The sequence below is a fragment of the Lutra lutra genome, chromosome 9 (genome assembly GCF_902655055.1).
Source record: "Lutra lutra chromosome 9, mLutLut1.2, whole genome shotgun sequence".
Classification (NCBI taxonomy): Eukaryota; Metazoa; Chordata; class Mammalia; order Carnivora; family Mustelidae; genus Lutra; species Lutra lutra.
The window spans coordinates 126362558-126387568 of record NC_062286.1 but is presented as its reverse complement, the minus strand read 5'-3'; the positions used below and the strand labels follow the sequence as shown (position 1 = coordinate 126387568).

Below are 25011 nucleotides of genomic sequence, written 5' to 3'. Positions count from 1 at the left end.
ATCAAATGTTTTTTCTGCATCTATTTAAATAATCATATGGTTCTTATCTTCTTATTAATGTGATTTATCACACTGATTGATTTGCAGTATTAAACCACCCTTGCTTCCTGGGAATAAATCCCACCTGATTTTTTTTGAATTTTTTTTTTTTTTTGTATATTGTTGAATTCAGTTTGCTAGGATTTTGTTGAGGATTTTTGCATCTATGTTAATCAGGGATAGCCTATAGTTCTCTTTTTTGTGGTGTCTTTGCTTTTGGTATCAGGGTAATGCTGGCCTCATAGAATGAATTTGGAAGTTTTCCTGCCTTTTCTACTTTTTGGAACAGTTTGAGAATAGGTATTAACTCTTCCTGAAATGCTTGGTAACAATTCACTGTGAAAGCTTGTGGTCCTGGGCTTTTGTTTGTCGGGTGCTTTTTGATTACTGATTCCATTTTCTGTCTGGTAATTGGTCTCTTTAAATTTTCTGTTTGTTCCTGCTTCAGTTTTGGTAGTTTACAAGCCTCTAGGAATTTGTCCATTTTCTTCTACATTGTTCAATTTTTGGCATATAATTTTTCATAATTTTCTCTTACAGGCCTTTGTATTTCTGTGGTGTCAGTTCTTTTTCATCTTTTGTTTCTAATTTTGTTTGAGTGCTTTTTTTTTTTCTTTTGATGAGTCTAACTAGATGTTTATCAATTTTGTTGATCTTTTCAAAGAATCAGCTTCTGGTTTCATTTTTTTACTTTCTAGATCACGTATTTCCACTCTAACCATTATGATTTCCTTCCTTCTGCTAGTATTGGATATGTTTTTTCTTCTTTTTCTAGCTCCTTTAGGTTGTAAGTTTGGGGTATTTTCTTTGAGATTTTTCTTACTTCTTGAGGTAGGTTTGTATTTTCATAAACTTCCCTCCTAGAATAATTTTTGCTGCATCCCAAGGGTTTGGGGCTATTACGTTTTCATTTTTGTTAGTTTCCATGTACTTTTTTTTAAATTTTTTTTAAAGATTTTATTTATTTATTTGACAGAGATCACAAGTAGGCAGAGAGAGAGAGAGAGAGGGAGGATGAAGCAGGTTCCCCTCCGAGCAGAGAGCCCAATGTGGGGCTTGATCCGAGGACCCTGAGATTGTGACCTGAGCTGAAGGCAGAGGCTTTAACCCACTGAGCCACCCCGGCGCCCCTTCATGTACTTTTTGATTTCTTCTCTGATTTCTTGGTTAAACCATTCACTGTTTAGTAGCATGTTATTTAACCTCCATGTATTTGTGATCTTTCCAGATTTTTACTTGTGGTTGATTTCTAGTTTTATAGCATTGTGGTCAAAAAAGATGCATGGTATGATTTTGATCTTTTTGAATTTGTTAAGGCTTGTTTTGTGAGCTAGTATGGGATCTGTTCTGGAGAATGTTGAAAAGAATGTATATTCTGCTGTGTTAGAATGGAACATTCTTTTTTTTGTTGTTGTTAGAATGATACATGTATTTATTCAAAACTACAAAGTACAAATTTGCTACACTATCAGGCAATCGGGAAACTGATTGTAATGCAGAATTGGCTGAACCACAGAATGGAACATTCTGAATGTATCTATGAGATATGTCTGGTCTAGTGTATCATTCAAATCCACTATTTGCTTGTTTTCTGTTTGGTTGATCTGTCCATTGATACAAATGGGGTGTTAACATTCCTCAGTATTACTGTATTATTATCGATTAGCTCCTTTATGTTTGTTGTTATGTATTTGGGTGGTCCTATGGTGGGTGCATGTATATTTACAATTGTTATATCTTGTTGGATTGTTCCCTTTATTATTAGAGAGTGCTCTTCTTTGTCTCTTTTTACTTTGTTTTGAAGTGTATTTTGTCTGATATAAGTATGGCTACCCTGGCTTTCTTTTGACATATATTTTGCATGACAGATGTTTCTCCGTCCCCTCACTTTCAATCTACAGGTGTCTTTAGGACTAAAATGAGTCTCTGTAGGCAGCATATAGATGGGCCTTCTTTCCTTATCCATTCCATCACCCTGTGTCTTTTGATTGGAGCATTAATCCATTTATATTCAAAGTAATTATTGATATATATGTATTTATTGCCATTGTGTATTTGCTTTGTGGTTGGTTTTGTAGATTTTCTCTTTTTTTTTCTTCCCTTGCTCTCTTTTCTCGCAATGAGTTGCTTTCTTTAGTGATATATTTAGATTCCCTTCTCTTTGTTTTTTGCGTATCTATTACTGCTTTTTGATTTTTTTATTTGTGGTTATCATTAGGTTTATATATGACATCTTCTACATATAGCAGTCTATATTAAGGTGATGGTTGTTTAGTTTGAACACATTCTTTACTCCTCTTCTCCCCCCACATTGTAGGTTATGGTGTCCTACTTTACATCTTTTCATTTTGTGAGCCTTTGATCTTTTTTTACAGATAAACTCATTTTTATTGCTTTTGTGCTTCCTTACTCTTACTTATGGTCTCTCCTTTCCACTCAGTGAGTCTCCTTTAACATTTCTTTAGGTCTGGTTTAGTGTTCATGAACTCCTTAGCTTTGGTTTGTCTGGGAGACTATTTCTTTCTCTCAAATGACAACTTTGCTGGATAGAGTATTCTGGGTTGAAGATTTTTCCCATTCAGCACGTGACATATATTATGCCACTCCCTTCTGGCATGCTAAGTTTCTGTTCAAAAATCTGGTAGCCTATGGGTTTTCCCTTGTAAGTTACTTCTTTTCTCTTGCTTCTTTAAAATTTTTTTTCTTTATCACTACTGTTTTTTTGTCTTAATTACTAGGGTCTTGGTGTGGTCCTCCTTGGGTTGATTTTGTTGGGGCATCTCTCTGCCTCCTGGTCTCGGTATCTGTTTGTTTCCCCAGATGAGGGAAATTTTTAACTACTATATCTTTGAATACATTTTCTGCACCCTTTTCTCTCTTTTCTTCTTCTGTGGTCCCTGTTATTAAGCTTGATGAAGTTTCTGAGTTCCCTACATCTATTTTTATATTGTATAATTTTTTTTCTCCCACCTGCTCAGCTTGATTACTTTCCATGACTCTGTCCTCCAGGTCACTAAGTCATTCTTCTGCTTCCTCTAGCCTGTATTTATTCCATCTCATATATTTTTAGTTTCATTTATTGTGTTCTTCACCTCTGATTGGTTCTCTTTGTTATCTCATTATTAAGGGTCTCACAGATGTCCTCCACTCTTAAGTCCAGTGAGTATCTTTATGACCATTAGTTCAAATTCTCAATCAGGCATACTACCTATCTCTGTTTCACTTAGGTCTCTTTCTTCGGTTTAGTCCTGCTTTTTCATACTCCCCTGTTTCCTAATTTTGTCTACCTCTTTATGTCTGTTTTTCTGTGCTGGGAAAGTCAGCTATGTCTCTTGGTCTTGAAAGTAGTGGGCAGCACGAGCACTTTTAACAAGGTAGCCCTTGTCCTTTGCCAGAGGGAATGTGACTCCTCTGCTAAGACTTGGGCCAGCTGGGGCTAATCCACAAAGCATGCACAGGCAGGGCACACAGTACTCACAAGTTGTGGGCACTGGTTCTTTTCCAATGGGTATAAGCCATGCTGCTGAGACCAGGTGCCTGGGGCTGTTACAATATTCGCATGGGTGGGGCATACAGTTTTCACTAGGTGCATGTGTCCTCTGGGAGAGGTGACCAGCTGCCACCATTCCTGCCAAGACTGAGGCCCTGCAAAACACACATCAAGAAGACATGGTGTTGACAGGATTTGCAGCGTCTTCTCAGGGGGGAACCCCATAGCATCAGGACTCAGGCAGACATGACTGAAAAGGGCTGATCTACCAAAGCACAAGGGAGCAGGGCTTCATGTAAGCAAGTTAAGTAGTTAATGTGGGTGCTGTGCTGGTTCCCACAGGTGGCCATGTGTTTATGCTGTGGGTGGGGGGTAATGGCACCTGCCAACCCCTTTGTTCCTGGAGGGATGTCCCTGCGAGCCCCACCTCACTGGGATGTGTTCTGAGATGAGTAAATAACACTCAAACCCATAAGTGCCTGGCATTTGTAGATGCTGCTTCCAGGCAGGATCTCTGTGGGCTGTTGTGCTGTCTGTTTGAGCCTGGGGACTCAGCTTCCTAATGCCCTCCAGGCCTTCCCAGCACCAAGCCTGATTTTTTAAAATTCCAGGCTTAAAGTCCCCCAGTTGTAAGAACTCAGAAAATTCAGTTTGGTTTCATAGCCAGATGCTATGGGGATTCACCTTCCCCGTGAGGGCTCCCTGTTGGGATAGTCAGTTTCTCTCCCCTCTCTTCACCCACAGCTCCCTCCCAAGGTTGCCCTGTGAATCAGTTTAGTTCCACCCTTCCTACCCTCTTCCTGTGGCCTCTTCTCTCCATTTAGTTATGGAGTTTGTTCTGCCAGTCTTCAGGTTGTTTTCTGCATTATGTGCACAGATATGAGCATTAGCTTGTTGTATCCCCGGGATGAAGTGAGCTTAGGGTCCTCCTCTTACACCATCTTCCCAGAAGTCCTTCCTGAGCTGTCTTTCTCACGCCTGCCCTGAGACTTTGCCATCCATCCATTCTACTGTCCTTTGTAGATATTCTTGTAAACTCCTACCCTTCCTCCCTAGAAACAGACTCCAAAGCAGCAGTCCTAAGTTCCCCCACTACAATAGCGACTGCATTTTTCACCCTGTGGGGCTGTTGAGAGGCAGAATTGAGAAAGATTTGTTTTGACCACCAGCCATGTGCCTTTTGCTCTCTGCCCCTTGCTCTGTACCTGCCACCTTGCCCTCAATCTCTCTTCCTTAGCGGGCCAATTATGGTTTGTTTTTTTTTTTTAAAGATTTTTATTTATTTGACAGGGAGAGAGTGGTCACAAGTAGGCAGAGAGGCAGACAGAGAGAGGGGGAAGCAGGCTCCCTGCTGAGCAGAGAGCCCGATGCAGGGCTCAATCCCAGGACCCTGAGATCATGACCTGAGCTGAAGGCAGAGGCTTAACCCACTGAGCCACTCAGGTGCCCCAATTTATAGAATTTAAAGGAATTTTGTATCAGGGTAACTGGGTGGCTCAGTCGGTTGAGCATCTGCCTTAGGCTCAGGTCATGATCCCAGGGTCCTGGAATTGAGCCCCGCTTTGGGCTTTCTGCTCAGTGGGGGGCCTGCTTCTTCCTCTCCCTCTGCCATGCTGTTCCTCCTACTTGTGCCTACTCTCTCTGTGTCAAAGAAATTTTTAAAATAAGGGAATTTTATAATCACTGATCTAAATTTTGAAGCCAGTTCAAGTGACTTTCATATTTTTCCATTATAAATACTAATTCAGCTTTACCTCTAAGTGGCCCAGGACTGATTTCTCCTACTATGAATCTTAATAAGTATAGTCTTTCATTTCTGAAGCTGTGATATTACTTGGCCTTTCCATTCTATCAAAGTATTGTTTAATTAACAAAAGGCATAACTAAGGTACACTGAAATGTGCTTTTGAATTATTTATTCCAAAAGTAGGCCCATATGCTAGTTTTCATTCAACTCATCAGAGCATGTTTATTCCAGTGACTAACAAGCTTTCTGATTCCATCAGCAAGAAAATGACGTTCAACAGTGAGGCTACTCTACATTTGTTATATCTCACGTGTGAATTTGCACTCCCAAAGGACATCATTTCATGGCCCAAACAACTATGGAGAGCACTAGGTGGAGTAATGTACGGCATCTGTTCCAGGGCTAGTCACACATGCTTGGTTTAACTTGTTCTGACAATAAATAGCAAAGGCCCCTCTGCTTTTCTGGCAGAAGTGCGGGCATTTCTAAATCAGATGTAGCAAATGGACTGGCTTCCCCTCCCAGGTGTGACCAGCAGCACTCACCATGTGTGTCTGCAGTGGTGAAGCCTTCCCTTTGAGATGGCAACACTGTCCCTCCCAGACTATTGGGTAAGAAAGGGGGGTGGGTGCCAGGACATGAAATGGGAAAAGGCCACTGATCCAGACTCTGGACTAGAGGATTGGAACCTATTCTTGGAGAAAGCCACTTCAAAATGTTTTCAACTAGATTTAAAAAAAAAATGCCAAAGTTGCATTGGGTGTGCATGCAAGCCCAGGTCAGCTGTGTTCTCATGGTCTCAGAGGCAAGTGGGTCTTCTTGAACCCCTGCCATTTTCCAGGGCCTTAAGAAACCACAGGTCTCCTAGGGAAGATGGCAGAGTAGGGGGAATCCTGAGATCATCCTGTTCCACATTATTTTTTTTTTAAATTTTTAAGATTTTATTTATTTGACAGACAGAGAGCACAAGTAGGCAGAGAGGCAGGCAGAGAGAGAAGAGGAAGCAGGCTCCCCACCAAGGAGAGAGCCTGATGTGGGGCTCGATCCCAGGACCCTGGGATCATGACCTGAGCCGAAGGCAGAGGCTTTATCCCCCTGAGCCACCCAGGCGCCCCATGTTCCATACTTTTTAACTAGGTATTTTCCACATCCCAAATCAACAAATCAGACAGTGATCCAAAGATTGGCAGAACTTCACACCTAAATATAGACAAGAAACTGCATCTGAAAAGTTAGGAAGGTCAGAAAGGCAAAGGAGGGTGGCCCTCAGGATCGAGGGAGCTGCATGTGTGGAGAGCAAAGAAATGAGCCTTTGCACTAGGGAACTCACCCACAGAAGACTAATCTCCATAACATTTGGCTTTAAAAACCAGAGGGGCCTGGGTCGCCTGGGTGGCTCCATCGGTTAAGCATCTGACTCTTGATTTCAGCTCAGGTCATGACTTCATGGTCCTGAGATCAAGCCTGAGTCAGGCTCCATGGAGCCTGCTTAAGATTCTCTTCCTCTCCCTCTGTTCCCTCCCCACCCCTGCTCGTGCTCTTGCTCTAAAATACGTGTGTGTGTGTGTGTGTGTAAAAATAAAATAAAAACCAGAGAGGCTGAATTCTTTGAGCTTTAAAAGTCAGCTGATTCAGCCCTAGGCAAGCCAGGAGGGCAAGTGAAAGCTGGGTCACCACCCTTAAAGAGACAGCAGCCTGCCCAGAAAGGCAAGTTAAAGTGACAATTTATATAAGACCAGGGCAAATGGAAAACAGATCTGTTCATACTGATTTTGGAGTGTACTGTGGGACTTCTCTGAAAGTGAGGGACCTGACAGGCACCATGTGCTGCCCCCACCCCCGCCGCCCCCCAGCATAAAGACAGAGTCACCTGTGAGACCCAGGGCTACAGAGACAGTTCTGCCTGACCTGCTGCTCATGCGTCACACCCCAGAGTTCTCCTGAGGACTCACCAAATCCAAACCTGCTGGCCTCTCTGCCCTAGGCTCAGGGCAAATTCTGTTAAAGCTACACCCGTGTTCTAACCAGCTGATAGGTGCACAGCAGCCTCAGTGTGCCAGGTACATCACTGTGTCCCCCACTGCCACTCTGTGCCATAACCAGCCACCGTCGCATGTCATGTCCTGCTGCACAGCCACAACCACTATCCATGCATCAGGCCCAGCTGCTGCCAGGCACCTTCATGCACCATTCCCAGCCCGACACACCCAGCAGCCCTGGCACGCAGGCCCTCCTGGCCCCGGCATACAGCCCCAAGCTGCCACAGCATTTCAGGAGATCCAGCATAGGACTGGTGGCTCAGCAAAAATTTTGCTATTACCAATGGCCCACTCCCAAGTTCTCCAGCAGCATGCCCCCTTGGAGCTAACACCAGAGAATAAGCATAGACCAGAACAAGCAGAGAGTCATCGCAGACAACTACATTGAAAGGAAAGGTGACTCAGAACAGCAGGGTACAAGCAACAAATATAGGAAACTCTGCTTAAGTGCCAGGTTCTGGTGAAAAGGGGACATTGCACTGCAGGGCATTCCAGGACCTCTTCATAATATCACTACTTCTAAGAACAGAAGACACAGCTGACTTCCTTAACAAGGAGAAACAGACACAAAGAGGCAGACAAAATGAGGAGACACAGAAATGTATCCCAAATGAAAGAACAGGGCAAGGCCACAGCCAGAGATCTAAGCAAAACAGATATAAGAAACATGCCTGATAGGAAATTTAAAGTGATGATCAAAAGGATACTCACTGGACTTGAGAAAAGAAGGGAGGACATCACTGGAATATTTAACACAGAGGTAAGGAGTAACATAACAGAGATAAAGGACTAAATAAATGGAATGAGAAACATGTTCAATGGAATAAATATAAGGATGGAAGAAGCAGAGAAATGAATTACTGACTTAGAAGACAGACTATTGGAAAATAATCAAACTGAACAAAAGAGAAAAAAGACTTATGCAAAAGGAGAAAACTTAGAGAACTGACTCCATCAAACATGATAACATTCAGAAGAGAGAATAGGGAGCAGAAAATTTATTTGAAGTAATTGCTGGAAACTTCCCCAGTCTGGGGAAGGAAGCAGATATCCAGATCTGGAGGTACAGAGAACTCCCATTAAAATTAACAAAAGCAGATGCACACCAAGACGTATTATGATTAAAATAGCAAAAATATGGTGATGAAGGAAAAATATTACAAATAAAGCAAAAGAGGACAGTTACATACAAAGAAAAACCCAAAAGGCCATCAGCAGCTTTTTCAGCAGAAACTCTGCAAGCATGAAAGCAGTGGCATGATAAATTCAAAGTGCTGAATGGGAAGAGCCTACAACAAAGAATATTCTATCCAGCAAGGCTATCATTCAGAATAGAAGAGATAGTTTCCAAGACAAACAAAACTAAAAGAGATCATGACCACTAAAGAAGCTCTACAAGAAATGTTAAAGGGGACTCTTTGAGTGGAAAGGAGAGAACAAAAGTCACAGGATAAAGGTAGGAAACACAAAAGTGGTGAAAAATGAAAATTCCTCTCAAAAATCCGTCAAGGGACTCACAAATAAAAGAATGTAAAATATGACAACATACATCTAAAGTGTGGGGAGGAGTAAAGAATGGGTTCAAACTTAAATGACCATCAATTTATATAAATTTCTACATGTAGAAGAGATTATATACAAGACTAATGGTAACCAAAAATCAAAAGTGAGTAACAAACATGCAAAAATAAAGAGAAAGGAACCCAAGTGTATCATTAAAGAAAGTCACACCACATGATAGAAAGACAAGATCAGAGAAAATCTTCAGAAACAACCACAAAACAAGTAATAAAATGACAATAAATACATATCTATTGGTAGTTATTTTGGATATGAATGTACTAAATGCTCCAATCAAAAGACACAAGGTGTCAGAAAGATACAAAAAAGACAACCCATCCATATGCTGCCTGAAAGAGCCTCATTTTAATCCTAAAGGTACCTGCAGATTCAAAGTGAGGGGATGGAGAAACATCTATCATGCAAATGGATGTCAAAGGAAAGCCAGGATAGCCATACTTATTTTGGACAATATAGGGATTAAACAAAAACTATAACAAGAGACAAAGAAAGACACTATATAATAAAAATAAAATGGGGGGGGGGGGCGCCTGGGTGGCTCAGTGGGTTAAGCCGCTGCCTTCGGCTCAGGTCATGATCTCAGGGTCCTGGGATCGAGCCCCGCATCGGGCTCTCTGCTCAGCAGGGAGCCTGCTTCCTCCTCTCTCTGCCTGCTTCTCTGCCTGCTTGTGATCTCTGTCAAATAAATAGATAAAATCTTAAAAAAAAAATAAAATGGGGACAATCTAACAATAAGATATAACAATTATATATACACCCAACATATACCACCCAAATACATGAAACAACTAATAACAAACATAGAGGAATTGATAACATTACAGTAATAGTGAGGGACTTTAACACCCTGCTTACATCAAAGGACAGATCATCCAAACAGAAAGTGAAGAAGGAAATGGTGGGTTTGAATAATATACTAGGCCAGATATATCTAACAGATATTTATGGTATTACATTCTAAAACAACAGAATACACATCCTTTTCGAGTGCACATGGAACATTTTCCAGAATAGATCACATACTAGCCCACATGACAAGCCTCAACAAATCAAGCATCTTTTCTGACAATGCTGTAAAACTAGAAATCAACCACAAGTAAAAATCTGGAAAGACCACAAATACATGGAGGTTAAATAACATGCTACTAAACAATGAATGGTTTAACCAAGAAATCAAAGAAGCAATCAAAAAGTACATGGAAACTAGCCATCAGGGAGATTCAAATTAAAACCACATTGAGATACCACCTTACATCAGTTAGAATGGCCAAAATTAGCAAGACAGGAAACGTGTGTTGGAGAGGATGTGGAGAAAGGGGAACCGTCTTACACTGTTGGTGGGAATGCAAGTGGGTGCAGCCACTTTGGAGAACAGTTTGGAGATTCCTCAAGAAATTAAAAATAGAGCTTCCCTATGACCCTGCAATTGCACTACTGGGTATTTACCCCAAAGATACAGATGTAGTGAAAGAAGGGCCATCTGTACCCCAATGTTTATAGCAGCAATGGCCACGGTCACCAAACTGTGGAAAGAACCAAGATGCCCTTCAACAGATGAATGGATAAGGAAGATGTGGTCCATATACACTATGGAGTATTATGCCTCCATCAGAAAGGATGAATACCCAACTTTTGTAGCAACATGGACGGGACTGGGAGAGATTATGCTGAGTGAAATAAGTCAAGCAGAGAGAGTCAAGTATCATATGGTTTCATTTACTTGTGGAGCATAACAAATAACATGGAGGACATAGGGAGATGGAGAGGAGAAGGGAGTTGAGGGAAATTGGAAGGGGAGGTGAACTATGAGAGACTATGGACTCTGAAAAACAATCTGAGGGTTTTGAAGGGGCTGGGGGGTGGGAGGTTGGGGGAGCCAGGTGGTGGATATTAAGGAGGGCACGTATTGCATGGAGCACTGGGTGTGGTGCAAAAACAATGAATTCTGTTATGCTGAAAAGAAATTTAAAAAAATAGGTGTGGGAGGAGTCAAGATGGCGGAGAAGTAGCAGGCTGAGACTACTTCAGGTAGCGGGAGATCAGCTAGATAGCTTATCTAAAGACTGCAAACACCTACAAATCCAATGGGAGATCGAAGAGAAGAAGAACAGCAATTCTAGAAACAGAAAATCAACCACTTTCTGAAAGGTAGGACTGGCAGAGAAGTGAATCCAAAGCGACGGGAAGATAGACCGCGGGGGGAGGGGCCGGCTCCCGGCGAGCGGCGGAGCAACGGAGCACAAAATCAGGACTTTTAAAAGTCTGTTCCGCTGTGGGACATCTCTCCAGAGGCTTAACACGGGGTCAGCGTGGCCTTAGGTGCCGCAGGGTCACAGAGTGATCGGGGGTGTCTGAGTGTTGCAGAGCTTACAGGTATTAGAACGGGGAAGCCGGCTACAGAGACAGAGCCGAGGAGTGAGCTCTCAGCTCGGGGTTACCTTGAACCAGTCGCAGGCTCAGTCAGCTCGGAGCGCGGCCGGAGGCCAGGCAGACGGGAGTAATTGGGCGCTGTTCTCTGAGGGCGCACTGAAGAGTGGGGCCCCAGGCTCTCGGCTCCTTGGGCCGGAGACCAGGAGGCCGCCATCTTCATTCCTGCCCTCCGGAACTCTACGGAAAGCGCTCAGGGAACAAAAGGTCCCGAAAGCAAACCCGAGCGGATTACTCAGCCCGGCCCGAGGTAAGGGCGGTGCAACTCCGCCTGGGGCAAAGACGCTTGAGAATCACTACAACAGGCCCCTCCCCCAGGAGATCAACAAGAAACCCAGCCAGGACCAAGTTCACCTACCAAGGAGTGCAGTTTCAATACCAAGGAGAGCAGCGGAATTCCAGAGGAGGGGAAAGCAAAGCATGGAAATCATGTCTTTCTCCCCATGATTCTTTACTCTTACAGTTAATTTCATTTTTTATTCTTTTTCAATTTTTTTCCCTCTCTTCTTCTGCTAAATTTTAACTTTTGCCCGTTTCTTTTTTTAACATTTTTTTTATTTTTTATTTTTTTAAAGATTTTATTTATTTATTTGACAGAGAGAGATCACAAGTAGGCAGAGAGGCAGATAGAGAGGTGGAAGCAGGCTCCCTGCAAAGCAGAGAGCCTGATGTGGGGCTCAATCCCAGGACACTGGGATCATGATCTGAGCCGAAGGCAGAGGCTTTAACCCACTGAGCCACCCAGGTGCCCCTTTTAACGTTTTTTAACTAGCAATATATATATATATTTTTTAATATTTTTTCTTTATTCATTTTCCTTTTTTAATTGTTTTTTTTTTCTTTCTGAACCTCTTTTCATCCCCTTTCTCCCCCCCCCCCCCAATTTGGGATTTCTTCTGATTTGGCTAAAGCATATATTCCTGGGGTCTTTGCCATCCTTTTAGTATTTTACTTGCTCCTTCATATACTCCTATCTGGACAAAATGACAAGGCGGAAAAATTCAACACAAAAAAAGAACAAGAGGCAGTACCGAAGGCTAGGGACCTAATCAATACAGACATTGGTAATATGTCAGATATAGAGTTCAGAATGACAATTCTCAAGGTTCTAGCCGGGCTCGAAAAAGGCATGGAAGATATTAGAGAAACCCTCTCAGGAGATATAAAAGCCGTTTCTGGAGAAATAAAAGAACTAAAATCTAACCAAGTTGAAATCAAAAAAGCTATTAATGAGGTGCAATCAAAAATGGAGGCTCTCGGGGCGCCTGGGTGGCTCAGTGGGTTAAGCCGCTGCCTTCGGCTCAGGTCATGATCTCGGAGTCCTGGGATCAAGTCCCGCATCGGGCTCTCTGCTCAGCAGGGAGCCTGCTTCCTCCTGTCTCTCTGCCTGCCTCTCTGCCTGCTTGTGATCTCTCTCTGTCAAATAAATAAATAAAATCTTTAAAAAAAATGGAGGCTCTCACTGCTAGGATAAAGGAGGCAGAAAAAAGAATTAGTGATATAGAAGACCAAATGACAGAAAATAAAGAAGCTGAGCAAAAGAGGGACAAACAGCTACTGGACCACGAGGGCAGAATTCGAGAGATAAGTGACACCATAAGACGAAACAACATTGGGATAATTGGGATTCCAGAAGAAGAAGAAAGAGAGAGGGGAGCAGAAGGTATATTGGAGAGAATTATTGGAGAGAATTTCCCCAATGTGGCAAAAGGAACAAGCATCAAAATCCAGGAGGTGCAGAGAACCCCCCTCAAAATCAATAAGAATAGGTCCACACCCCATCACCTAATAGTAAAATTTACAAGTTTTAGTGACAAAGAGAAAATCCTGAAATCAGCCTGGGAAAAGAAGTCTGTAACATACAATGGTAAAAATATTAGATTGGCAGCAGACTTATCCACAGAGACCTGGCAGGCCAGAAAGAGCTGGCATGATATATTCAGAGCACTAAACGAGAAAAACATGCAGCCAAGAATACTATATCCAGCTAGGCTATCGTTGAAAATAGAAGAAGAGATTAAAAGCTTCCGGGACAAACAAAAACTGAAAGAATTTGCAAATACCAAACCAGCTCTACAGGAAATATTGAAAGGGGTCCTCTAAGCAAAGAGAGAGCCTAAAAGTAGTAGATCAGAAAGGAACAGAGACAATATACAGGAACAGTCACCTTACAGGCAATACAGTGGCACTAAATTCATATCTCTCAATAGTTACCCTGAATGTTAATGAGCTAAATGCCCCAATCAAAAGACACAGGGTATCAGAATGGATAAAAAAACAAAACCCATCTATATGTTGCCTACAAGAAACTCATTTTAAACCCGAAGACACCTCCAGATTTAAAGTGAGGGGGTAAAAAACAATTTTCCATGCTAATGGACATCAGAAGAAAGCAGGAGTGGCAATCCTTATATCAGATCAATTAGATTTTAAGCCAAAGGCTATAATAAGAGATGAGGAAGGACACGATATCATACTCAAAGGATCTGTCCAACAAGAAGATCTAACAATTTTAAATATCTATGCCCCTAATGTGGGAGCAGCCAACTATATAAACCAATTAATAACAAAATCAAAGAAACACATCGACAATAATACAATAATAGTAGGGGACTTTAACACTCCCCTCACTGAAATAGATCATCCAAGCAAAAGATCAACAAGGAAATAAAGGCCTTAAATGACACACTTGACCAGATGGACATCAGATATATTCAGAACATTTCATCCCAAAGCAACAGAATACACATTCTTCTCTAGTGCACATGAAACATTCTCCAGAATAGATCACATCCTCGTTCCTAAATCAGGTCTCAACTGGTATCAAAAGAATGGGATCATTCCCTGCATATTTTCAGACCACAATGTTCTGAAGCTAGAACTCAATCACAAAAGGAAATTGGGAAAGAACCCAAATACATGGAGACTAAACAGCATCCTTCTAAAGAATGAATGGGTCAACCAGGAAATTAAAGAAGAATTGAAAAAAATTCATGGAAACAATGATAATGAAAACACAACAGTTCAGAATCTGTGGGACACAACAAAGGCAGTCCTGAGAGGAAAATACATAGCGGTACAAGCCTTTGTCAAGAAATAAGAAAGGTCTCAGGTACACAACCTAACCCTACACCTAAAGGAGCTGGAGAAAGAACAAGAAAGAAACCCTAAATCCAGCAGGAGAAGAGAAATCATAAAGATCAGAGCAGAAATCAATGAAATAGAAACCAAAAAAACAATAGAACAAATCAGTGAAACTAGGTGCTGGTTCTTTGAAAGAATTAATAAGATCGATAAACCCCTGGCCAGACTTATCAAAAAGAAAAGAGAAAGGACCCAAATAAATAAAATCATGAATGAAAGAGGAGAGATCACAACGAACACCAAAGAAATATAGACAATTATAAGAACATACTATGAGCAACTCTACGCCAACAAATTTGACAATCTGGAAGAAATGGATGCATTCCTAGAGACACATAAACTACCACAACTGAACCAGGAATAAATAGAAAGCCTGAACAGACCCATAACCAGTAAGGAGATTGAAACAGTCATCAAAAATCTCCAAACAAACAAAAGCCCAGGGCCAGACGGCTTCCCGGGGGAATTCTACCAAACATTTAAAGAAGAACTAATTCCTATTCTCCTGAAACTGTTCCAAAAAATAGAAATGGAAGGAAAACTTCCAAACTCATTTTATGAGGCCAGCATCACCTTGATCCCAAAACCAGACAGGGATCCCATCAAAAAAGAGAACTATAGACCAATATCCTTGATGAACACAGATGCGAAAATCCTCACCAAAATACTAGCCAATAGGATTCAACAGTACATTAAAAGGATTATTCGCCACGGCCAAGTGGGATTTATTCCAGGGCTGCAAGGTTGGTTCAACATCCGCAAATCAATCAATGTGATACAACACATTAATAAAAGAAAGAACAAGAACCATATGATACTCTCCATAGATGCTGAAAAAGCATTTGACAAAGTACAGCATCCCTTCCTGATCAAAACTCTTCAAAGTATAGGGATAGATGGCACATACCTCAATATTATCAAAGCCATCTATGAAAAACCCACCGCAAATGTCATTCACAATGGAGAAAAAATGAAAGCTTTTCTGCTAAGGTCAGGAACACGGCAGGGATGTCCGTTATCACCACTGCTATTCAACATAGTACTAGAAGTCCTAGCCTCAGCAATCAGACAACAAAAGGAAATTAAAGGCATCCAAATTGGCAAAGAAGAAGTCAAACTATCACTCTTTGCAGATGATATGATACTATATGTGGAAAACCCAAAAGACTCCACTCCAAAACTGCTAGAACTTGTACAGGAATTCAGTAAAGTGTCAGGATATAAAATCAATGTACAGAAATCAGTTGCATTTCTCTACACCAACAACAAGACAGAAGAAAGAGAAATTAAGGAGTCCATCCCATTTACAATTGCACCCAAAACTATAAGATACCTAGGAATAAACCTAACCAAAGAGACTAAGAATCTATACTCAGAAAACTATAAAGTACTCATGAAAGAAATTGAGGAAGACACAAAGAAATGGAAAAATGTTCCATGCTCCTGGATTGGAAGAATAAATATTGTGAAAATGTCTATGCTACCTAAAGCAATCTACACATTTAATGCAATTCCTATCAAAGTACCATCCATTTTTTTTCAAAGAAATGGAACAAATAATCCTAAAATTTATATGGAACCAGAAAAGACCTCGAATAGCCAAAGGAATATTGAAAAAGAAAGCCCAAGTTGGTGGCATCACAATTCCGGACTTCAAGCTCTATTACAAAGCTGTCATCGTCAAGACAGCATGGTACTGGCAAAAAAGAGACACATAGATCAATGGAACAGAATAGAGAGCCCAGAAATAGACCCTCAACTCTATGGTCAACTAATCTTTGAGAAAGGAAAGAATGTCCAATGGAAAAAAGACAGCCTCTTCAATAAATGGTGTTGGGAAAATTGGCCAGCCACATGCAGAAAAATGAAATTGGGTCATTTCCTTACACCACACACGAAAATAGACTCAAAATGGATGAAGGACCTCAATGTGAGAAATGAATCCATCCAAATCCTTGAGGAGAACACAGGCAGCAACCTCTTCGACCTCAGCCGCAGCAACATCTTCCCAGGAACATCGCCAAAGGCAAGGGAAGCAAGGGCAAAAATGAACTTTTGGGATTTTATCAAGATCAAAAGCTTTTGCACAGCAAAGGAAACAGTTAACAAAACCAAAAGACAACTGACAGAATGGGAGAAGATATTTGCAAACGACATATCAGATAAAGGGCTAGTGTCCAAAATCTATAAAGAACTTAGCAAACTCAACACCCAAAGAACAAATAATCCAATCAGGAAATGGGCAGAAGACATGAACAGACATTTCTGCAAAGAAGACATCCAGATGGCCAACAGACACATGAAAAAGTGCTCCACATCACTCGGCATCAGGGAAATACAAATCAAAACCACAATGAGATATCATCTCACACCAGTCAGAATGGCTAAAATTAACAAGTCAGGAAATGACAGATACTGGTGAGGATGTGGAGAAAAGGGAACCCTCCTACACTGTTGGGAATGCAAGCTGGTGCAACCACCCTGGAAAACAGCATGGAGGTTCCTCAAAATGTTGAAAATAGAACTGCCCTATGACCTAGCAATTGCACTGCTGGGTATTTACCTTAAAGATACAAACGTAGTGATCCGAAGGGGTACGTGCACCCGAATTTTTATAGCAGCAATGTCTACAATAGCCAAACCATGGAAAGAACCTAGATGTCCATCAACAGATGAATGGATAAAGAAGATGTGGTATAAATACACAATGGAATACTTTGCAGCCATCAAAAGAAACAAAATCTTGCCATTTGCGATGACGTGGATGGAACTAGAGGGTATCATAGCGAAATAAGTCAATCAGAGAAAGACAACTATCACATGATCTCCCTGATATGAGGAAGTGGAGATATAACATGGGGGGTTCAGGGGGTAGGAGAAGAATAAATAAAACAAGATGGGATTGGGAGGGAGAGAAACCATAAGTGACTCTTAATCTCACAAAACAAACTGAGGGTTGATGGGGGGAGGGAGGTTGGGAGAAGGGGGGCAGGGTTATGGACATTGGGTAGGGTATGTGCTATGGTGAGTGCTGTGAAGTGTGTAAACCTGGCTATTCACAGACCTGTACCCCTGGGGATTAAAAATATATGTTTATAAAAAATAATAAAAAAAATTTAAAAAAGGACATAAAAAAAATAAAAAATTTTTTTAAAAAGTACATGGAAACTAACAAAAATGAAAACATAATGGTCCAAAACTTTTGGGATGCAGCAAATGCTGTTCTAAAAGGGAAGTTTATAGCAATACAGGCCTATCTAAAGAAGCAAGAAAAACCCCAAATAAACAACCTAGCCTCATCCATAAGGGAGCTAGAAAAAGAACAACAAAACCCAAAAACCAGCAGAAGGATGGAAATAATAAAGATTAGAGCAGAAATACATGTTACAGAAACTAAAACAAAACAAAACAAAAAACACAATAGATCAATGAAACCAGGAGCTGATTCTTTTAAAAATATCAATAAAATTGATAAATTTTTTCAATGGGTAAAGAAGGACCCAAGTAAATAAAATCACTTTTGAGAGGAGAAATAACCAACACCACAGAAATACAATCAGAAGAGAATATTTAAAAAAAACTATATACCAATGAATTGGTTAATCTAAAATAAATGGATAGATTTCTAGAAACATATAAACTACCAAAAGTGAAGCAGAAAAAGTAAAAAAAAATTTAAATAAGACAATAACCAGCAAAGAAATTAAATCAGAATCAAAATGCTTCCAACAAATAAAAGCCCAGGACCAATAACCAGCAAAGAAATTAAATCAGAATCAAAATGCTTCCAACAAATAAAAGCCCAGGACCAGATACCTTCACAGGAGAATTCTACCAAACATTTAAAGAAGAATTAATACCTATCCTTTTAAAACTAATACCAAAAAATGGAAAAGGAAGGAAAACTTCCAAATTCATTCTATCAGGCAGCATTACCCTGATACTAAAACCATATGTAGTTCACAAAAAAGAACTACAGAGCAATATATCTGATAAACATAGAGGCACAAATCCTCAACAAAATACTAGCAAACTGAATCCAACAATACATTAAAAAAATCATTCACCACAATCAAGTGGGATTTATTCCCGGGTTGCAAGGGTAATTCAATATTCACAAATCAACTGATGTGACGTATCCATAAGGGAAAGAATGAGAGTCGTACAATCATTTCAATAGACTCAGAAAAAGTATTTGATAAAGTACCATTCATAATATCCCTCAGCAAAGCAGACTAAGAGGGAACATACTTCAACATAGTAAAGGCCTTATGTGAAAAACCCATAGCTGACATCATACTCAATGGAGAAAAACTGAGAGCTTTTCTCCTAAAGTCAAGAACAATACAAGAATGTCCACTCTCACCACTTTTATTTTATACTGGAAGTCCTAGCCACAACAATCAGACAACCAAAGAAGTAAAAGTCATCCAGATCAGTAAGGAAGAAGAAAAACTTTTACCATTTGCAGGTGCCATTATACTATATAGAGAAAACCCAAAAGACTCCACCAAAAACGTGCTAGAACTAATAAACAAATTCATCAAGGTCACAGGATATGAAATCAATGGACAGAAATCTGTTACATTTCTATATACCAATAATGAAGCAGCATAAAGATGAATTAAGAAAACAATAGCCAAACTATGGAAAGAACCTAGATGTCCATCAACAGACGAATGGATAAAGAAGACGTGGTATATATACACAATGGAATACTATGCAGCCATCAAAAGAAATGAAATCTTGCCATTTGCGACGGCGTGGATGGAACTAGAGGGTATCATGCTTAGCGAAATAAGTCAATCGGAGAAAGACAACTATCATATGATCTCCCTGATATGAGGGATAGGAGATGCAACATGGGGGGTTAAGGGGGTAGGAGAAGAGTAAATGAAACAAGATGGAATTGGGAGGGAGAGAAACCATAAGTGACTCTTAATCTCACAAAACAAACTGAGGGTTGATGGGGGGAGAGGGGTTGGGAGGGGGTGGGATTATGGACACTGGGGAGGGTATGTGCTATGGTGAGTGCTGTGAAGTGTGTAAACCTGGTGATTCACAGACCTGTACCCCTGGGGATAAAAATATATGTTTATAAAAAATAAAATTAATAAAAAAAAAGAAAACAATCCCATTTACAACTGCACCCAATATAACAAAGTACGTAGAAATGAACCTAACCAAAGAGGTGAAAAGCCTATCATCTGAAAACCACAAAACACTCATGAAAGAAACTGAAGATGACACAAAGAAGTAGAAAGATGTTCTGTGCTCTTGGACTGGAATAACACATTTTGTTGAAATTTCTATACTACCCAAGGCAATGTACACATCTAATGCAACCCCTATCAAAATACCACAGCAATTTTCACAGAACTAGAACAAACAATCCTAAAATTTGTAGGGAATCACAAAAGACCCCACTGCAATACCCAAAGCGATCTTGTAAAAGCAAAGCAAAGCAAACCTGGGGGCATCACAACCCCAGACTTCAAGCTCTATTACAAAGCTGTAATAATCAAAACAGTATGGTACTGGTACAAAAATAGACACATAGATCAATAGAACAGAACAGAAAATCCAGATATAAGCCCACAACATATGGTCAATTAATCTTCAACAAAGCAGGAAAGAATATCCAGTGGCGAAAAAGACACTTTCTTCAACAAATGGTGCTGGGAAAATTGGAGAGCCACATGCAAAACAATGAAATTAGACCACTTTCTTACACCATAGACAAAATCAACTTCAAGTTTTTTTTTTTTTAATCAACTTCAAGTTTGATGAAAGACTTAAATGTGAGACCTGAAGCCACAAAAATCCTAGGAAAGAACATAGGCAGTAACCTCTTTGACATCAGCTGTAACAACTTCTTTCTGGATATGTCTCCTGAGGCAAAGGAAACAAAAGCAAAAAGAAACTACTAGGACTATGTAAAAAACCTTCTGCACAGTGCAGGAAAGATTCAACAAAACTGAAAGGCAGCCTACGGAATGGGACAAGACACTTGCAAATGACTCGTCCGATAAAGGTTTAGTATACAAAATATATAAAGAACTTATAAAACCCAACCCCACAAAAAAACAATAATCCAATTAAAAAATGGGCAGAAGACATGAGTAGACATTTCTCCAAAGACATACAGATGAACCAATAGACACATGAAAAGATGCTCATCATCACTCATCATCCAGGAAATGCGAATCAATCTATCTGCCATGAGATATCACCTCATACCCGTCAGAATGGCTAAAACCAAGAACACAAGATACAATGGGAGTTGACAAGGATATAGAGAAAGGGGAACCCTCTTGCACTGTTGGAGGGAAGGCAAACTTGTGCAGCCACTGTGGAAAACATATGGAAGTTCCTCAAAAGGTTAAAAATAGAACAACCCTACAATCCAGCAATCGCACTACTGGGTACTTACCCCAAGAATACAAAAGCACTAATTCCAAAGGATACATGCATCCTACGTTTATAGCAGCAGTATCTACAATATCCAAGATAATGGAAGCAGCCCAAGTGTCCATCAAATGATGAATGGATGAAGAATATGTGGTGTAGATATACAATGGAATATTATTCGGCCATGAAAAAAAGAATTAAACCTTGCCATTTACAATGACATGGATGGAGCTAGAGAGTATTATGCTATGTAGAATAAGCTAGTCAGAAAAAGACAAATACCAAATGATTTTACTCATATGTGGAATTTAAGGAGAAAAATAAGCAAAGAGGAAAAATAAGGAAAGGAGAGAGGCAAATCAAAAAACAGACTCTTAACTATGGAGAAAGGGGAAAGAGGGATGGGGGCAGAGGGATGGCTGAAATGGGGGGCAAGAATTAAGGAGGCCACATGTGATGAGCATTGGGTGATGTGTGGAAGTTATATTATACACCTGAGACTAATATAAGACTATGTTAACTAACTGGAATTTAAAAAAAGAAAAAAAGAGAAAAGAAACCATAACCCTCCTTTCCCAAGATTTCTGTAAATCACTGGTGCTTCTGTGCTCACAGTCAAGCTCCTCAGTTCACCTATGCGGCCTCTGCTTCCTTTCTGTGTCACCTAGGGAGCAAAGCTCAATTCCTCGCTGCTTTCTATGAGACACCACCATGTGCATTGAGCCTTGACCATGTTATTATAAGTTTACTGAATATTACTGCTAATAATTGCATTGATTTAGTACTCACTAAAGATCAAGTAACACATTAAGATTCCCAACCACTCATAACCCAGAGAAGCTATAAGATTTGGCCAAGTCCATTTGCAATGACGTGGATGGAACTAGAGGGTATTCTGCTGAGCGAAATAAGTCAATCGGGGAAAGACGATTATCATATGATCTCCCTGATATGAGGAAGTGGAGATGCAACGTTGGGGGTTTGGGGGTAGGAAAAGAATAAATGAAACAAGATGGGATCAGGAGGGAGACAAACCATAAGAGACTCTTAATGTCACAAAACAAACTGAGGTGGGCCGGGGGTAGGGGGATAGGGAGAGGGTGGTGGGGTTATGGACATTGGGGAGGGTATGTGTTATGGTGAGTGCTGTGAAGTGTGTAAACCTGGCGATTCACAGACCTGTAAACCTGGGGCTAATGATACATTATATGTTTATAAAATAATTTAAAAATTTAATTAAAAAAAAAAAGATTTGGCCAAGTCACTCTGCTGAAAGGCACCAGGGCTGGGATCTGAACCCAGGGTGCTTCAAGCGGGAGCTGCACAACATTTAGCTACTCTACGGACACAGCACCCACCGAGACACTACCCCAGTACTTGGGCACCAGGGCAGCCTTGAGCTAAACCACAGAGGATATCTCTTATTGGTGAGAATCATCTCTGAGCCCTGAAGGATAACTGGGAACAGAACACTGGCCTCTCCCATCTCTCTCCTGTTTCCCATACCTGGACTATGTAGGACATCCATGGCTGTGGGGAGACCTGATGATGCTTGGCGGCACAAACAGCCCATCTGCCCATATATCACTGGGCTGGATGTGACCGTGCTGCTGCTGCTGCTGCTGCTGCTGCTGCTCCAGTCTCAGGAATCAGGGAATTCAAGTGAGAGGATGGCCCTGATTTAGGATTACAAGGACCCTGCACCCTTCCCCAGCCCTCTGGACATCACGGGAGAGTGACCTGGAAAATCAAATGCAGAAAAGTGTCCTGAAATATAGGAGTCTTGTTTGAGGCATAGTAGAACCTATTAGCTTGATAAATTGGTCTGGAAATCTTATTAAAAGAGACAAATCATTCCACTTTCTCTCTGGACTGAAAATATTGGGGGTAATAGACTTTTTCCCTGATGCCTGTGACCCACGTACCTCATGTCAGGATCACAGCCAACCTCTGGCAAAGCTCAATTCAATGCAGGTGATAAAGGCTATTATTTTTTTAATGGGCAGTTCTGATTAATTCTGATTTCTTTGGCATACCACCAACTAATCTCTACCAGTCCCTCATTACTGTGAAGGTTGCAAGCCAGAAGAGCCAATGGCAAAGAGAAATGAAGTTCAGATTGTGGGCTTGTCATTATTGCACAGTTCGGCCGATAACTGTCTAGCACCCCCACCACACACAGACCCAGCTCCTTTCTCAGTGTGCTCAATTAACCCATGGTGGACATGGGGAAGCAAAGCACCCCTGCATTAGGAAACCTAGTCTTGCACATCTTTGCTATTTAAGAGGAATGATTAGAAGAATCCTTCTGATGTATATGTTAGCTGTTACCATCATGGCGGTCATGTGTGCTGGACACTGATAGGTTCCAGAATAATGTGAATTACTGGAATTCAGCAGATCCTTATTCCGTGCCTGGCACTGGGCAAAGGGTTTCTTCACATGTATCATCTCCTTTATCATTAGAACAACTCTGTAGGTCAAGGGTTGGCAAACTTTTCTCTGTAAAGGACCAGACAGGAAATATTTTCGGTTTTGCGGGCAACTTTGGGTTATGCGGGGTATTGCCAGTTACTCAAATCTGCCGTTGTAGTTTGAAAGCAACCACAGACAATACATAAATTAATAACTGTGGCTGTATTTCAGTCAAACTGTATTTGCAAAATCAGCCAATGGGTCAGACTTACCCTGTAAGCCGTCATGTTATTCCCAAGCTGAAATTTGGGTTCTTTTCTCTCTCCTATATCCTCCTTCCCCCTGCTCTTCCATTCTGGTTCTGGTTCTAGAGGAAGACTGGAATTAAAGATGTTTTGCATGTGACTGTCCAGGGAGAGTTGGCTGTGCTCTCTCAACAAGAGGGAGAAGGATCATTTTTGTGAAGATCCTGCATCTATGGTGGCCACAGGGGGCCACCATTTCCATGGGTCACCTATCATCTAGCTCCTTGTCTGCAAGCTCAGTATAGACTGTGGCTGCTGATGAAAGACTTGATCTCAGGCTGCTCTCAGGAGCCTTACTGGGTCTTCCTGAGTCTCAGGTACATTTTTCGGTAACTTCCCAATGGTCGAACAGATGGCCTCTTTGTCCACACCAGGGCGGTCCCCAGCAAACCCGCAGCTGCAGTCTTAGCTCCCCTGCGTGCCCCAACTCTGGGGCCTATAGACCTGCACAGGGTCCATCTCCATGCCCCTTCAAAACGGGGGATTTGCAGAAGCGTGCTTTGCCCCTCTCTGAGCCACAACCCGTGCCACCTACCTGAATATTCTTTCCCCAACTGAAGTCATCTAATGGCTTGACATATACAGGGGAATAAATTACTCTCTCCTTGATGGCGGTATAAATGTGGGAAACAAATTAGGATCTTAAGCCAGGGTTTCTCAGTCTCTGCTCTATTTGGGGCTGGACTGCTCTCTGAGGAGTATGCCCTGTAGGATGGCTATTAGCATCCTGGCCTCTACATGCTGGAGGCCCATAGCATCCCCCAGGTGTGACTTTCAGAAATGTCTCCCGACGTTGCCAAATGTCCCCTGGCTGGCCAAACCACCTCTGGCTGAAAACCACTGTCTTTGGTCAGAGAGCAACCATTGCCTTTTGCTCTCAGGGATAGGTCCTAAATCCAGTTCCAGAAAAATAGGAAAGATCATGGGCAGGGTCTCTCAGCACCGTGTCACCTGATCTTCCGTGGGAGAAAACAGGCCTGGGCCACAGCAAGCGAGCAGCAGAGCCGGGATAGGGACCCAAACCAGTCTGATGCCAAGGCCTGTGTGTTTCTCAAGCTACTGAGGATCTGATGATAAGAGGGGCACTGGGAAGGTTTTTCCAGAATGGGGAAGTTTGCTTTGCTTCGTGTTGAAATAGAGACCGTACTTGTTCCAATCCTGCCAGCATTTCGAGGGAGGTATTATTCCCCTTTGCTTTACAGAGGAGGAAACTGAGGCCCAGCAACCCTAACAAATGGTTTAGAATCAGCAGAGCAAATATTTTATAAGTGCAGTGTTTCTGTGTCTAGAGCTTTGACTTTTCAACAACAGACATGGGTGGCTGCTCCCCAAAGGGAGCAGGGTCAACTTCTCCCCCTACTACTGTTCCTTCCTAGCCAGCATGTTCTGCAGACAGTAAGAAAGGGCCTGGTG

General features: G+C 41.4%; 1 protein-coding gene across 12 annotated transcripts in view; it reads left to right on the top strand.

Moving 5' to 3' along the window:
• The window catches only part of PTPRT (protein tyrosine phosphatase receptor type T), a 1067282-nt gene that overhangs the window by 1029671 nt on the left and 12600 nt on the right, over positions 1–25011 (top strand). The window lies entirely within an intron of this gene.